This window comes from Myotis brandtii, unplaced genomic scaffold (assembly GCF_000412655.1).
Source record: "Myotis brandtii unplaced genomic scaffold, ASM41265v1 scaffold1105, whole genome shotgun sequence".
In the NCBI taxonomy this organism is placed as follows: domain Eukaryota; kingdom Metazoa; phylum Chordata; class Mammalia; order Chiroptera; family Vespertilionidae; genus Myotis; species Myotis brandtii.
Window position 1 is genome coordinate 1,311,172 of NW_005353770.1, and position 14,237 is coordinate 1,325,408.

The following is a 14,237-nucleotide window of genomic DNA, read 5'->3' on the forward strand; positions in this document are numbered from 1 at the left end:
AAACATTGCTACTGTGTTCCAGAAATGTTGTAAGAAGAAAATCATTGTATATGAATCCTCTACAATTGAAAATATAATAACGTTTCCCCTGATAGAATTCAAAATTGTGCATGTCACAGTAAACAAAGTGATATGAGTTCTGCATCAGAGCCTAAGGCTATGGCTGGGGGTCATGATTTATTTTCAGTTTGGTATTAGTACTGATTGCCTTCTGACACTAGACAAGTTATTCAAATTATTGAATTCTTTCTTTCTTTATTTATTTATTTATTTATTTATTGCCAGAGTACACAGCCAGCATTGGCTGTGGCAGGAAACTCAGAGCACCCAGAAGCTTCAGTACACCAGTTGGAGCCCTGTCTAAACGTGTGAGTATTGGGGAAAAGGGCCACAAATGTCATTTGAGTCCTTCAAATAACAGAAAACACAGACCCTTCCATTTCAATTATGGATTCACATAAGAAGCAAATGAAGGAAAGCAGAGTCAACGGGGAGAAAGGGAAGCAGCAAGAATAGTAAGACTGTGAAGCAGTGTTCTATGCAGAGAGTAAAGATGGCAGTTACAAAAAGCTGAAATAGTTAATAAGTAAAATTCTCAACATGCTTTTCCCATTGTGCCCTTGATCTTATTTAGAATAAGATGATTTAAAAATTTTAAACATGCACCATAGCTTTATTTTATGCCTTGGCTGGCTAGTTTGTAGTTCGGGGACAGGTGGTAATATGCCTCCCTCTTGGCCAAAAGCTTGTCCTTCCTGCTCCTCAAAGTCAGTGTTATTTTTATAGTATGATGCTTATAGAATTCCTTTCTTGGCATTTTTTTCTACTCTGAAAATTTTTCCTAGATACTTCTCTCCTCTATAATAGAACAACAGTGCTAAGTTCTTGCAAATACTTAATAAATCAGTAGCCTATATTGGTGTTAACATTCTTAATTTAAATTCATGTTGTTTTGAGCTGTGTTGTTTGTTGAGGAACACTGACATAATAAGAAAGAGATCGTAAAAGTATGTCTTGGTGGCAAAATAGAACAATAGACACACTTTATCATTTTTGCCAGAGCCAATCATCTCCTTGTTTGATAATCACATAGCAGCCAATCTTCCACTAAGTACTACCTCTTACATACCCTATTCTTCTCACTCACTGCTGTGAAAAACCATACTAAATCTGACTCTGAGATCCTGTAAATTCTCTTTCCTCCTCATATCTTCCCTCCCCCAACTCTCACTTATCAAACAACCTTCTAAAATAAATAAGGAACAGCAGAAAGATGGCTCTTAGAGTAAGCCCATTTATTTTATTACCAGCACTAATAAGTAACTCCCTTCATCTCTGGCTTAAAACATCTCAAAGCAACAATGCATTCAAGATCCTTCAGGATGGTAAAACACATGGATACTTAGCTATAACGTAGGAGGAATGATACAAAGACAATGACTAAAGTACTGAGGGGAGGTTCTTCAGCCTCAGAATGAGCAAACTTTTGTGGCAGAAACACAGCCAGGCTTGATGAGAGAAGCAGAGTATGTGGTTAAATTATTTATAATGATACTGCAGCTGTATTGATCAGAGGGAGTTTCTCTCTTAACCCTACCTTCCCCAAACCTTAAAGAATTATGTCCTCCCTCAGATTTCACATAAATGAGTTATAATAATAACAATAATAAAAAAGAATTATATCCTCCCTCAAAGAATTATGCCCCAAAGTGAAAGGGTGTAGGGAGGGTTACTGGTGAGGATCTTAGTTAAGAAAAGACTGGTTATCCAATATAGTTCTACCATATCTAATGACAAGCAAACTGATGATCTCTTTGCATATCTCATTTCCTAGGAAAGAAATGGTATATCATTTCACAGTATGCCCTGCAGGAAAAAGATTCTGCCCTCCCTACCGGCATCATATTACCTCAGCATCAAAAAACCTAATACAAAATTGAAGCTTTCAAAGCATAGCATGGTATTAAAAGAGCATTTATATTTTAAGAATCTTGTGTACTGTTGAATCTGCACTGCCAGAACACTACCAGACCCATTGTAGGTGGTCAGTCATATTGAATAAATGAATGAATGTTCTTAGCATATTTGGATTCACTGAATGGGTTTGGGATTCAGCCACTATAGGCCATGTGCTCAGCAGTGTGTTAGGGGGATGCTGGCTTCTATGCTAGCCTAAATTGGCCATTCTAGCTTCCTCCTGGGTAGAGTCTTGCTTGCTAGGGAAATAACATGTACTGGGGGATTAAGGATTAATTTAGAATATGTGCACACAGTTCCAACTTTCCATTGGGAAACTTTAAGACAAGAATCTATTCTTTGCCCTTAAATAAGCCCAAAGCAGTTTGCCACCCTCTTTAGGCCAAAGATTGTATGTGATAAGCTTCTGAAGAAAACAAACTGTTAGAAGATACAGTGTCCTTTTCACCTCAGGAGAGAGGGGACTTGAAAAGAAAATGCTGCTTAATGCTACTAAGATCACCAGCACTTCACTTGAAAAAAAACACAAAATCCTATTCTGATGTGGAGGAGAAAAACAGTATTGGTGGCATACCAAGCTGGCTCATTCCAAGAAGAAATTCTAGGCATTTGTTCCAAATGGGTGTTGAAAAACCATCTAGGACAGGTATAATGTGACATATCTACATTACAGACAACTTTGGCTAATGTGCCACCTTTTTTCCTAATAGTTAACATTTTATGGAATTCAACCAAAAAGCACATTATTAAAAAAGGAGGGGACATTAGGTAGATGTGGCTCATTTTATTTTGTTTTTTGTTTGGTTTGGTTGGTTTGGTGATATTTCAACAGATCAGAGAATACTAGAAATGATCAGGTTCCAACAGGAGCCTAAAAATGGCATCAGTCTTGGATTTGGGATAAGAAGGAAGCTGAAGCCCCTGCAAAGGTTCCTGCCCCTCCATCCCAAATTCCTAGATATGACAGATCATATGCTTTTTGCTTTTTTCTTTCTTTTTTAATTAATAGCAGTATTTTAATAAAGAAATAGATACTGTGTGAGCCAGAAAGCATTATAAGACATCCTGAAATATGCAAAGCAGATGGAATAATGTTAACAGAGATAAGCTACTACCTAAAAATGGGAACAACTTCCAATGTGCTACAGACTCAGAAAGGGCAGATTCAGGGAACAGGAAGAGCCCTAGGCCACCAGGAAGTACTGAGATGGGACAAATGTAGGCAGTAGAGCAAAAATGCTGAAGAACTTGTTATTACATCACACTCAGTAATGTATTAATAGAGTTATGCCAGAGATGGATTTATGCCAGAGATGTTCAAAATTGGAAAAAAATATTAATGTCATTTGCTCTATTACTAAATTAAATATGAAAACTATTAGAAATAATTTAAAAAATCCAACAAGGCAACCAGAAACAAGATCAACAGACAAAAACTATAGCATTCAAACTTACTAGCAATATACACGTGAAGGATATTACTATAGACTAAGTGTGTCTCCTCAAAAATTCATGTTTGTGAAGACATGACCCCTATGACATGTATTTTGAATCCTAACCACAGTGGTATCAGAAAGTGGGTGGGCCTTTGAGAGGTCATTAGGTCGTGACAGTGGAGCCCTCAAGAATGAGATTAGTGCACCTATCAGGAGACCCTGGAGAGCTCTCTCACCTCTCATGCTGTGTGAGGAAACAGTGGGAAGACACAGCCACTTGCTTGTGTCTAGGTGTGAACCTCTTTGTATTTAACTTTCTATGGGTTTATTGAGTTCTTGGATCTGTAGATTAATGTTTTCCATCAAATTTGGGAAGTTTTAGCCATTATTTCTCCAAATATTTTCTGTGCCTTCCTCTGTTTCTCCTCTTTCTCAACACACACACACACACACACACATACACACACACACACACACACATTTTGTATTCTTATATGAAGTCCAAAATATAGATACAACATAAATTATTCAAACATTTCTTAATTAGTGGAAATTAAATTGCTTCAAATTTTTTACCATTATAAACAATGTTACAATTAACATTATTTATATATATATCTCCTTGAAGGATGCTTCTTCCAACAGATACTGAAAAGTGAAATTGCTGAGTCATTTAACATTTTAGACACTGTTGCCAAATTGCCCTCCAAAATAGCTATATCAATACTCAAAACCAAAAGTTCTTAAAGCTACAGACATTTCCTCACACTCTTAAAAATGTATATTATCACCCTAGCCGGTTTGGCTCAGTGGATAGAGCATTGTTCTGCAGACTGAAGAGTCCAGGGTTTGATTCTGATCAAGGGTAGGTATCTCCTTTGTAGGCTAGGTCACGTGTGGGAGGAAACCAATCAAAATTGATGTTTCTCTGTTTCTCCCCCTCCTTTCCACTCTCTCTAAAGATCAATGGAAAAAATATTCTTGGGTGAGGATTAACAACATCAAAATTTGTACTATCGATTTTTTAAATTGCTGATAACCTGATGAATGAATGATGGGGTCTCATTGTTTTCTGTTTCCTTTGTTACTGTTATGGTTGCGCATCATTTCATGCTTATTGGTCGCGCATTATTTCATGCTTATTGGTCATTTGTTTTCCCCCATTTTCAAATATTTTGTTTTTATCCCTTATCCATTTTTCTATTAGGTTTTTGTTTTTTTCTTATTGATTTATAAGAAGTTCTTTATATATTCTTTTTTTTATATTGCTAAAAGTATTACAAAGGGTATTACATATGTCTTTATATATTCTTAAATGTATTCTTTATCTGTTGTATATGTTGCAAATACTTTTTCCCAGTCTCATTTCTTTTAACATTGGTATCTTTGATGTACAGAAGTTTTCTCATCACCATTTGACCTATGCTCTCATCACTAATTGAAAATGTCACTGTTATTATTTAGTAGGTGAATATAAATCATGTAAATTCTAATCATGAGTTTTTTTTCTAGATTTTCTGTTTTATTGATTTATTTGTCCATTCTTATACCAATTTTTCTAATTATTATGGCTTCATTTTTCTATTTGCTAGAACATTGTTCTTTTATAAATTGCCTTGGGCATTTGTGTGCATTCATCTTTTGAATTAATTTTATTTATTTTTAATTGAATTTATTGGGGTGACATTGGTTCAGAAAACTACATAGGTTTCAATTGTACAACTCAACAAAACATCATCTGCACACTGCATCATGCATTCATCATCCCAAGCAAAGTCTCTTTCTGTTCCCATGTCCCCATTTTCCCCCCTTTGCCCACATCCACTTACCCCCTAACTCTCTTTCCCTCTGGCTATCACCCCACTGTGTCTGTGTGTTATAAATATACTAGAGGCCTGGTGCATGGATTCATGCACTGGTGGGGTCCCTTAGCCTGGCCTGTGGGGATCGGGCCAAAACTGGCTCTCTGCATCCCCCGAGGGTTCCCAGATTGCGAGAGGGCACAGGGGAGGAACCGTAGGAGAGCTCCAGGGCATGTCCTGCACGTCTTACCCAGTCCCAATAGGCCAGACCCCAGCAGCAAGCTAACCTACCAGTCAGAGCATCTGCCCCTGGTCTAATGGTCGAATGAACAGTCAGACACTTAGCATATTAGGCTTTTATTATATAGAATATATGGTGTTTTATTTTTGCTTAATCCCTTCACTTGAACATTTTATTGCAATTGTTTTGGATTTACAGATTAATTAAGAGACTGAAGAAATTCATTGTTAACAGATTGTCTTACAAGAGATACTGAAGGATATCTTCAGAATGAGAGGAAATGACTATAAATAATTAGAGATGATGAGCACCAGAAATTATAAATTTATGAGTAAATAAATACTATACATATATTTTTCTCTTAATTTCTTTAAAAACATGCATTTTTGTTAGATTGTGTAAAGCAATAATTATAAGACTATATTGTTGCATTTATAACATATGTAGAAGTAATATGCATGACAATGAGGGAGGAGAACTGGAACTACTACATTTTGGCAGAATAAATCTAAAGTAGATTGGGATCAGTTAAAAGTTATATTTTAGTCCTTAGAGTAACTATTTAAAAATAATAATTTTGTTAAAAGTCAGCAAAAAAAAATAAAATACATATACATATACTAATATGTATACTAATAAATATTTAACACAAAAAAGACAATAAAGGAGGAACAGAAGAACAAAGACATAAGACATGGAAAAACAACTTTAGCTAACTGGTATTCATGGAACACTCCATCCAACAGCAGAATACATATTCTTTTTAAGCACACAGGGAGTATTACCCCTAAACAGATCATATAATAGGTCAGGGTCAGCAAACTATAGCCCAAGGGCCAGCTACCTAATTTCTTTTTCATCCTCACCTGAGGATATTTTTTTAAATATATTTTTTATTGCTTTCAGAGAAGAAGGGAGAGGGAGAGAGAGATAGAAACATCAGTAATGAGAGAGAATAACTAATCAGCTGCCTCCTGCACATTTCACACTGGGGATCAAAACTGTAACCCACATGGGCCCTGACTGTGGATCGAACCATGACCTCCTGGTTCATAGGTCAACGCTCAACCACTGAGCCATTCCGGCCTGGCTAAGGTTATATTTGTATTGACTTTAGAGAGAGGGGAAGGGAGAGAGAGAGAGAAACATCCATGGATTGCCTCCATATGCCCCGGCTGGGGCTTTAACCCAAAACCTAGGTATATGCCCTGACAGGGAATCAAACCCATAATCTTTTTGGTGTATAGGACAACACTCCAACCAGCTAAGACAAGCCACTTGTCTGGTTCCCAGCCACCTAATTTTTAAAAAACCTTTTAAACCATTTTTAAGTGTGCAATTCAGTGGCATTAATTACATAATATTGTGCAACCATTATCCATACCCAAAACTTTTTCATCATCCCAAGCATAAAATCAGTACCTATTAAATAATAATTCTCTATTCCTCATTCTCTTCAATCCCTTAAATCTACTTTCTGTCCCTATGAATTTACCTATTCTAATATTTCATATAAGTAAAGTCATACAATATTTGTTCTTGTGTGTCTGGCTTATTTCACTTAAAATAATGTTTTCAAATTCCATTCATACTATAGCATAGTTCATTCCATTTTATAGCTTAACAATATTCCATTATTTGTATATACCACATTTTTTTATCCATTCATTTATTGATCAACACTTGGGTTGTTTGTATCTTTTGGTTATCGTGAAAAACACAGCAGTGAATATTAGTGTACAAGTATCTATTTGAGACCCTGTTTTCAATTTTTTTAGGTATATACCTAGAAGTGGAATTGCTGAGTCATATAGTAATTTTATGTTTAGCTTTTGAAGGACCATTGAACAGTTTCCTATAGTGGTTGCACCCATTTGACATTCCCACAAGCCATGTACAAGGGTTCTAATTTCTCTCTATTGTCACCAATACATTAAATTTTTTTAAAATTATAGCCATTCTAATGGGTATGTGAAATGATATTAATTGTGGTTTTGATTTGCATTTACCTAATGACTAATGATGTTGAGCATCTTTTCACATGCTTATGCAGCTGCCTATTTTTGTAAATAAATGTTTATTTATTTACCTATTGTTGATGATTGCCTTCATCCCATAACAGCAGTTGAGTAGTCAAAGACTGTATGGCCGCAAGTATAAAATGTTTACTAGCTCACTGAGGCAGAAAGAGTTTGCTCACTCCCATGTTAGAGCATAAAAAAGCTTCATTATTTTTAAAACATTGAGATCATTCAAAGAATGGTCTCTGTTCAAGCCAGAATTCGATTAGAAATCAACATAAAAAAAATATGGGAAATCTGGAAATACTTAGAAATTTGGGATAATTTTGAAATTACAAGGGGATTTTGAATATTTCTAACAAAAAGACAGCATATCAAAATTTATAGAATGTAGTTAACCTAATACTTAATGGGTAAAGACTGAATACTCCCCTATGACTGGGAATAAGGCAAGAATGTCTACTCCTGTCACTTTTATTTGATATTGTACTGGAGGTATCTAACCAGAGTAATAAGGCAAGACAAATAAATCAAAAGCATACAGATCGGAAAGGAAAAAGTAAAACTTCTTTTTTTAAAATATATTTTATTGATTTTTTTACAGAGAGGAAGGGAGATCCATATGAGTTAGAAACATGAATGAGTGAGAAACATTGATCAGCTGCCTCCTGCACACACACTGAGCCAAACCGGTTAGGGCAGTAAAACTTCTTTAGTTACAGATACAGATGGTGCATGACAAGATTTGAACTTCAAACTTTGAATCTTGATATTTTCCTGGGCTAGCAATGTGTGGTATGATACTCTCTCTTCCTGATGGGAAGTGGCAGCAAGCTCCCAGTCAGCCACTTGGTCATGAGGATAAACAGCCCATACTCTACAGCAGTGGTTCTCAACCTGTGGGTCGCGATCCCTTTGGGGGTCGAACGACCCTTTCACCGCGGTCGCCTAAGACCATCGGAAAACACATATATAATTACATAATGTTTTTGTGATTAATCACTATGCTTTAATTATGTTCAATTTGTAACAATGAAATTGGGGGTCACCACAACATGAGGAACTGTATTAAAGGGTCGTGGCATTAGGAATGTTGAGAACCACTGCTCTACAGTGTAGTATTAAAAGCATTTTTTACTTAAGATGTTTTCAACTTACAATGGGGTTATCAGGACATAACCCATTATAAGTTGAGGTGTATCTGTAATATGATAAGAGATCTACAAATAAAATCTACTGGAATAAATGAATTTTGCAATACTGCAAGATACAGCTCATTATGCAATTCTTAGCTATATCTATAGATCTCTATATATATCTATATATATCTATATATATATCTATATATATCTATATATCTATATATCTATATCTATCTATATATATATATCTGTACATATATATATGTATATATATATCTCTGTAGTTTATACATATGCTCATTCATTTATTCATCTATTATGCAAACATTTAATGAGTGTCTGCTTTGTTTCCAACATAGGGCTGGGTTCAGAAGATTCCAGATACCTATCAGAGAGAAGTAGTCCAGTACACAACACCGAGCCTATTGAAACTACATAAACCAAAAACCTTGGTCAATCCTCTTTATGCTGGATTCCCAATACAAATCTTAACTTTGGCATTTCTCCCAAACTAAAACTTCCTCACACTTTTAATTTCTGTATAGGTATTGCAGAAGCTTATTAATTAAATTAGTTTAAACAAGATATATTCAGAGTTTTCTCTATGCCAAGTATCATAGTAGGTATTAATAATCTTAGCCAAAGCATGCATTGAATATATTTTGTTAAAATCAGTCAACTTCCTAGGTCAGAAATGTGCAGTTCTTTAAGTTTGCTGAAGTTTGCAGTTCTTGAAATTATGAATGTTCTTGGTCAGAAGTTTGCAGTGTACTGAGGGCCATAGACATGTAAACAAATAGTTATAATATCGTGTGAAAGAGCTGTGGCTGCTCTGTGAGCTTATGCATGAAGGATATGCTAAATAGCTCTGTCTAAGCATATCAGAAAAGACTGCACAGAGGGTAATTTTTGACCTGGCTTTTGAAAGTTGAGAGTTGATGGAGGACACTTAGTGTGACCTTAGCAAAGGTGGCATCCGAAAGAAGGCAGGAAGCTCTATTATTTCCCTGTTAGTCAGGGGCTCGCTACTCACACCACACTCTTAACTCCATTTCCACCAGTTCACCAAGTGCTATAAAGGGCCAGACATGTTTAGGTGCTATTCTCAGTTTCTAATTCAGTGGAACTTTTGTCATACTCCCTGTTTTCTGTTGGAAGTAGTCTTTTAAGTATTAAAAAATTTCAATTAGTATACTCTAGTCTCAAAGATGGAAAACATAAAAAATTGCAAATGTGTCACTTGGTGTTGAGAAGCATCACTCACTTCTATCCCTTGGTTCCTAGACTCAAACATGTTTGTTATGGAGAGCATAATATTGGTTCTTGGTCCAGATAATATATCCTATCCTCTGGGACCATCTTACAGTCTTGCAAGACCTTGTTGCCAAGCTAGAACCACAACCAGATGACTGTTTGACTCATCATTAAGAACTTGCATTTCAAGGATTGTTTGTGGTGAATACTCATGCCACACAACATTTTTATGCTTATTCCAAGAAATCTATCCACATAACACCTTGCCCCCAAACCTTGTCAATGGTCTGCCAATATTGTTTCTTAACAGTTAGGAGACAGTGGTCCTGGATTGTGAGAGGGATGTCCGACTGCCGGTTTAGGCCTGATCCCCAGGCAGAATTTTGTGAACCGGGCCTTATATAGTGTCTATATAAAAGCAGTGAACAACCCAAAAATAAATTAAGAAATCAGTTTCAGCTGAACCGGTTTGGCTCAGTGGATAGAGCGTCAGCCTGCGGACTCAAGGGTCCCAGGTTCGATTCCGGTCAAGGACATGTACCTTGGTTGCAGGCACATCCCCAGTGGGGGGGGGCGTGCAGGAGGCAGCTGATCGCTCTCTCTCATCGATGTTTCTAACTTGTGAACCGGGCCTCTAGTGTCTATATAAAAGCAATGACCAACCCAAAAATAAAAAAAGAAATCAGTTTCATTCGCAATAATAAAATACTTAGCAACACACTTAACAAGTGTAATATATCTGATCACTAAAAGCTATAGAGCAGAGCTAAGAAAATTTTTTAAAAATATGAACAAATGGCGAGATATTCTAAAGTTTTAAAACTGGATTGTGAGATGATTCCACAAATCCATAATTTAATAAAAATCACTAAACTGTACACTTAACAATTGGTGGGTTTAATGAAATGTAAATCATACCTCAATGCAGCTGTTTAAAAAATGGTATTTTAAATTACAACTCTGGGTTCAGGTGTTAGGATGCATTTATGTCAGAATGCTACATTTTATGTTGATACTTTTCAAATAAAAACTATTGAAGTAAATTTGAGGGTTTATTAAAACCAAGGTCTTTTTATATTATTCTAGTCTCTAATTCTTACATTAAACTGCTAAACATTGATCATTATAGATTTCAATTGCTAAACCTTCAAAATGCAATTATTGTCTGTGTCCACAGTTTAAAAAAAACTTAAAATGTATATTTTGTTAATGTTATTTGTTGAAACTATTGTGTTATGTTGATTACCATTAGATAGAGAAAACAGGGTGTTGTGGATGAAAATGAAGTCAAAGCTGTGGGTCTGGTTACAATTATTTCTATAATTGCCATGGCAGTAGAGCAGTTGTATTGGAAAGTGTTGTCGTTTACATGGAAGTTGGAAATTAGCAGATTTCCCACAGCATGTGACCCTTTATTGCTAGTCTAGCCCAGCCGGTGTGACTCAGTGGTTGAGCATCAACCTATGAACCAGGAGGTCACAGTTTAATTCCCAATCAGGGCACATGCCCGGGTTGTGGGCTCAATCCCCAGTGTAGGACATGCAGGAGGCAGCCGATCAATGATTCTCTCTCATCATTGATGTTTCTATCTTTCTCCTCCTCTACCGTCCTCTCTGAAATCAATTAAAAATATTGTTTAAAATATATATGCTAGTCTTCTCATTGTGAAAAATTCACACATGACATAATCCCTCTATTAACCATCTTTCTCTTAGGTGAGGAAGTCTTTCATGAAGCAGCATGTGTTATGTTAATTTCATGATTTTTGAGAAATATGAATTAATCTTCTAAAATTTTTGTTTCCTTTGTGGAGTGAAGTTTGACATTAATCTGTATGATATTAATCTTATTTTGTTTTTGGAAGTAAGAGAAAAACTAAAGCATCTTTTGTTTGGCACCTATTAACTGTCTTACCCTGTGTCTTTGAAGTGCAATTTCAGGGGAAATTTTAATGTGGTCTTCATTTTATATGCCTGTCATCTTTGAAAGGTCTTTACTGCTCCATAGTGCTCTTTGCACACTGACAACACTGAAGCGTGGTAAATGCCACCAGGCATCTGAGTAAATGCTCAGGACCCTATCTGGGTTCTAACTTCTGGACATGGATCTGGACTCAGGCAGTTCTCCTTCCTGCCACTGCAGCAGCTGATTCTAAGAGCCATTCCAATCCCCCCAACTTCTTCTTGGGTAGGAATCTAAGCAATCGATAAGGATAATTTTGCCTGGAGTATTTCCTAGAAGAAAGTGATCAAGTGGACAGAAAAGAGTGGGAAAGAGTGGCAGCTAATGTTGCCCTATGGTGAAGGGATCCTAGAGGTCTTAGCATTAAAAGTAGGAAGGGTTAGCCCTAGCTGGTTTGGCTCAGTGGATAGAGAGTTGGCCTGAGGACTGAAGGGTCCCAGGTTCGATTCCAGTCAAGGGCACATGCCTGGGTTGCAGGCTTGGTCCCCAGTGGGTGGCAGGTGTTCAATGATTCTCTCTCATCATTGATGTTTCTCTTTCTCTCTCCCTCTCCCTTCCTCTCTGAAATCAATAAAAATATATTTAAAAAAAGAGTTGGAAGGGTTAGATACCATTTTATTCAAAACCAGTCATTTCCCAGAACATAAAATTATCAGTTACCTACCTGCTATCTCCCTTTCCTTGTAACAAACCCTTGATTTTGTTTAGAGTAGCGATCAATGTTCCCAGAGTAAAATAATCACCTTCTAGCCTTCCTTGCAGCTAAGAGTGGACATGTGACCCATTTCTCACAAGGGAGATGTAAGTGGAGGTCATTGAATGGAATTTGGGGGAACGTTTTTAGGGAAAACATTTGGCTTGTATTCCTCTTTGTCTCTACTTTCCTCCTCCCTGCTTGTAAAACAGGCGTAAGATTAGTTGTTCAGCTCTAACACTGTGATTTTTATCATGCCCAGAAGCCATTCTGGGCATGGAAAATTTCACTTTTAGAGCAATCTGTCAAGTATTGTTAATATTAAAGAGGAATCCATTCAGCTACAGATCTCATTTGGATTCTATTAGTTTTCCTTACGAAAGCAAAGAGCATGCACAAGGTTCTACAGAACTTGAGGAGAAGCAACTTCAAAACAAAAAGCATTGTGATGGTGTCTTACCTCCTAATGAACCCCGCCCCCCGCCCCCCACCATGAACACTCAGCATGTTAATTTTTGCTGCTTGTCCTAATAGGCTATCTGGACCAACACAGAAGGAAAGCAACACATTGAAGAGGGGGACCAACGTTCTGGTAGAACAGTCAAGGAGTGATTATTGGACATTTAAGAAGAGGTGTGCAGGACAAAAAAAATTATGTACTTTTAGACTTCTGGGCCAAAGAGGAAAAAATTTTAAACGACCAAAAGAAGAGGCAAATAAGAAAAACCCCTGTCTCATCAAGCCTGCAAAATCCTATGCTCCCGTAAATGAGGTCATTTCCACCCTGCACCCTGCCGCTGATGCTGAGCCCAGTGCAAACTCTGCCAGCCTGCTTAAGGAAAGTGGTTCGCCCTGTAGTAAATCTTACATTTGTGTCTAATCTAATTATCGCTGGCAGAGATGTATATTTAGTAGGAAACCTCAGCCCTTATCGCTCTCCACCTTTTCAAGAAAGGTAAGACTGCCTAGAGTGAATAGACCAGAACTGACTTTGTTCAGCCAAGTTTTCTTTTCAACAGAAGCAAAGATTGTCAGGTATGAATGAAGCAGGAAGAAGACTGAGAGGCCATTGCTGCTGCAGCCTCCTAGGGGAGCTGCTATTTTAAAAAGAAGTGTAAAATGTGAGAAACATGCACTGAATGTTTAACTCAGTCACTGAAGCGAATGACTGGAAAGTGAGTTAGTCGCATAAGTAAGGGTGACAGTGTTTGTCCAGGAACCTTGCTGGCAGGAATGCTTTTTTAAAATTATTATTTAATTAAGGGAAGGTTGAGTATCAGGAGGATATAGAGATACAATCGACCTTACACACTTAAAGCGTTTAAAATACAATCCTCGTATTTGTTCTCATCTCAGAAGCGCCGGGGTTGGCCTTTGTTACCTATTGGATTTCAGGAAGGCTGACTTGAGATGCGGCGTTGCCATTTCCTGGGCCCTCACTTATTTTTTCTTTTCTTTTCTGTTTTTCCGGCGCTGGCAGCCAGATCCTTTGTTGTGCCTCCTCTGCATTCATTCTCTCTGCCCTCGCACCTCCAGACAGGGTGATGGGGGTTTATCCTGGTCCTCGAGCTGGGAGCTCCGGACGGCCACCTTCCCGGACATCGGATAAAGCACCACTTTAATCACCCAGTGGGTGTCCGGGCTGGGTCCGCGCCACACGGGAGCGGCCCCTCTTTTGTGTTGGGTGTTTGTCTCGGCAGCGGCCGGA

At 37.3% G+C, this 14,237-nt stretch overlaps 1 long non-coding RNA gene across 1 annotated transcript in view; it reads left to right on the forward strand.

The window, feature by feature from the left end:
• Positions 1-10,326: 10,326 nt before the first annotated feature.
• The window catches only part of LOC106727084, a 10,820-nt gene continuing 6,909 nt past the window's right edge, over positions 10,327-14,237 (forward strand). Inside the window, exon 1 of the long non-coding RNA XR_001363236.1 lies at positions 10,327-10,381. This is a non-coding gene — a long non-coding RNA (uncharacterized LOC106727084). The remainder of the gene's footprint in view (positions 10,382-14,237) is intronic.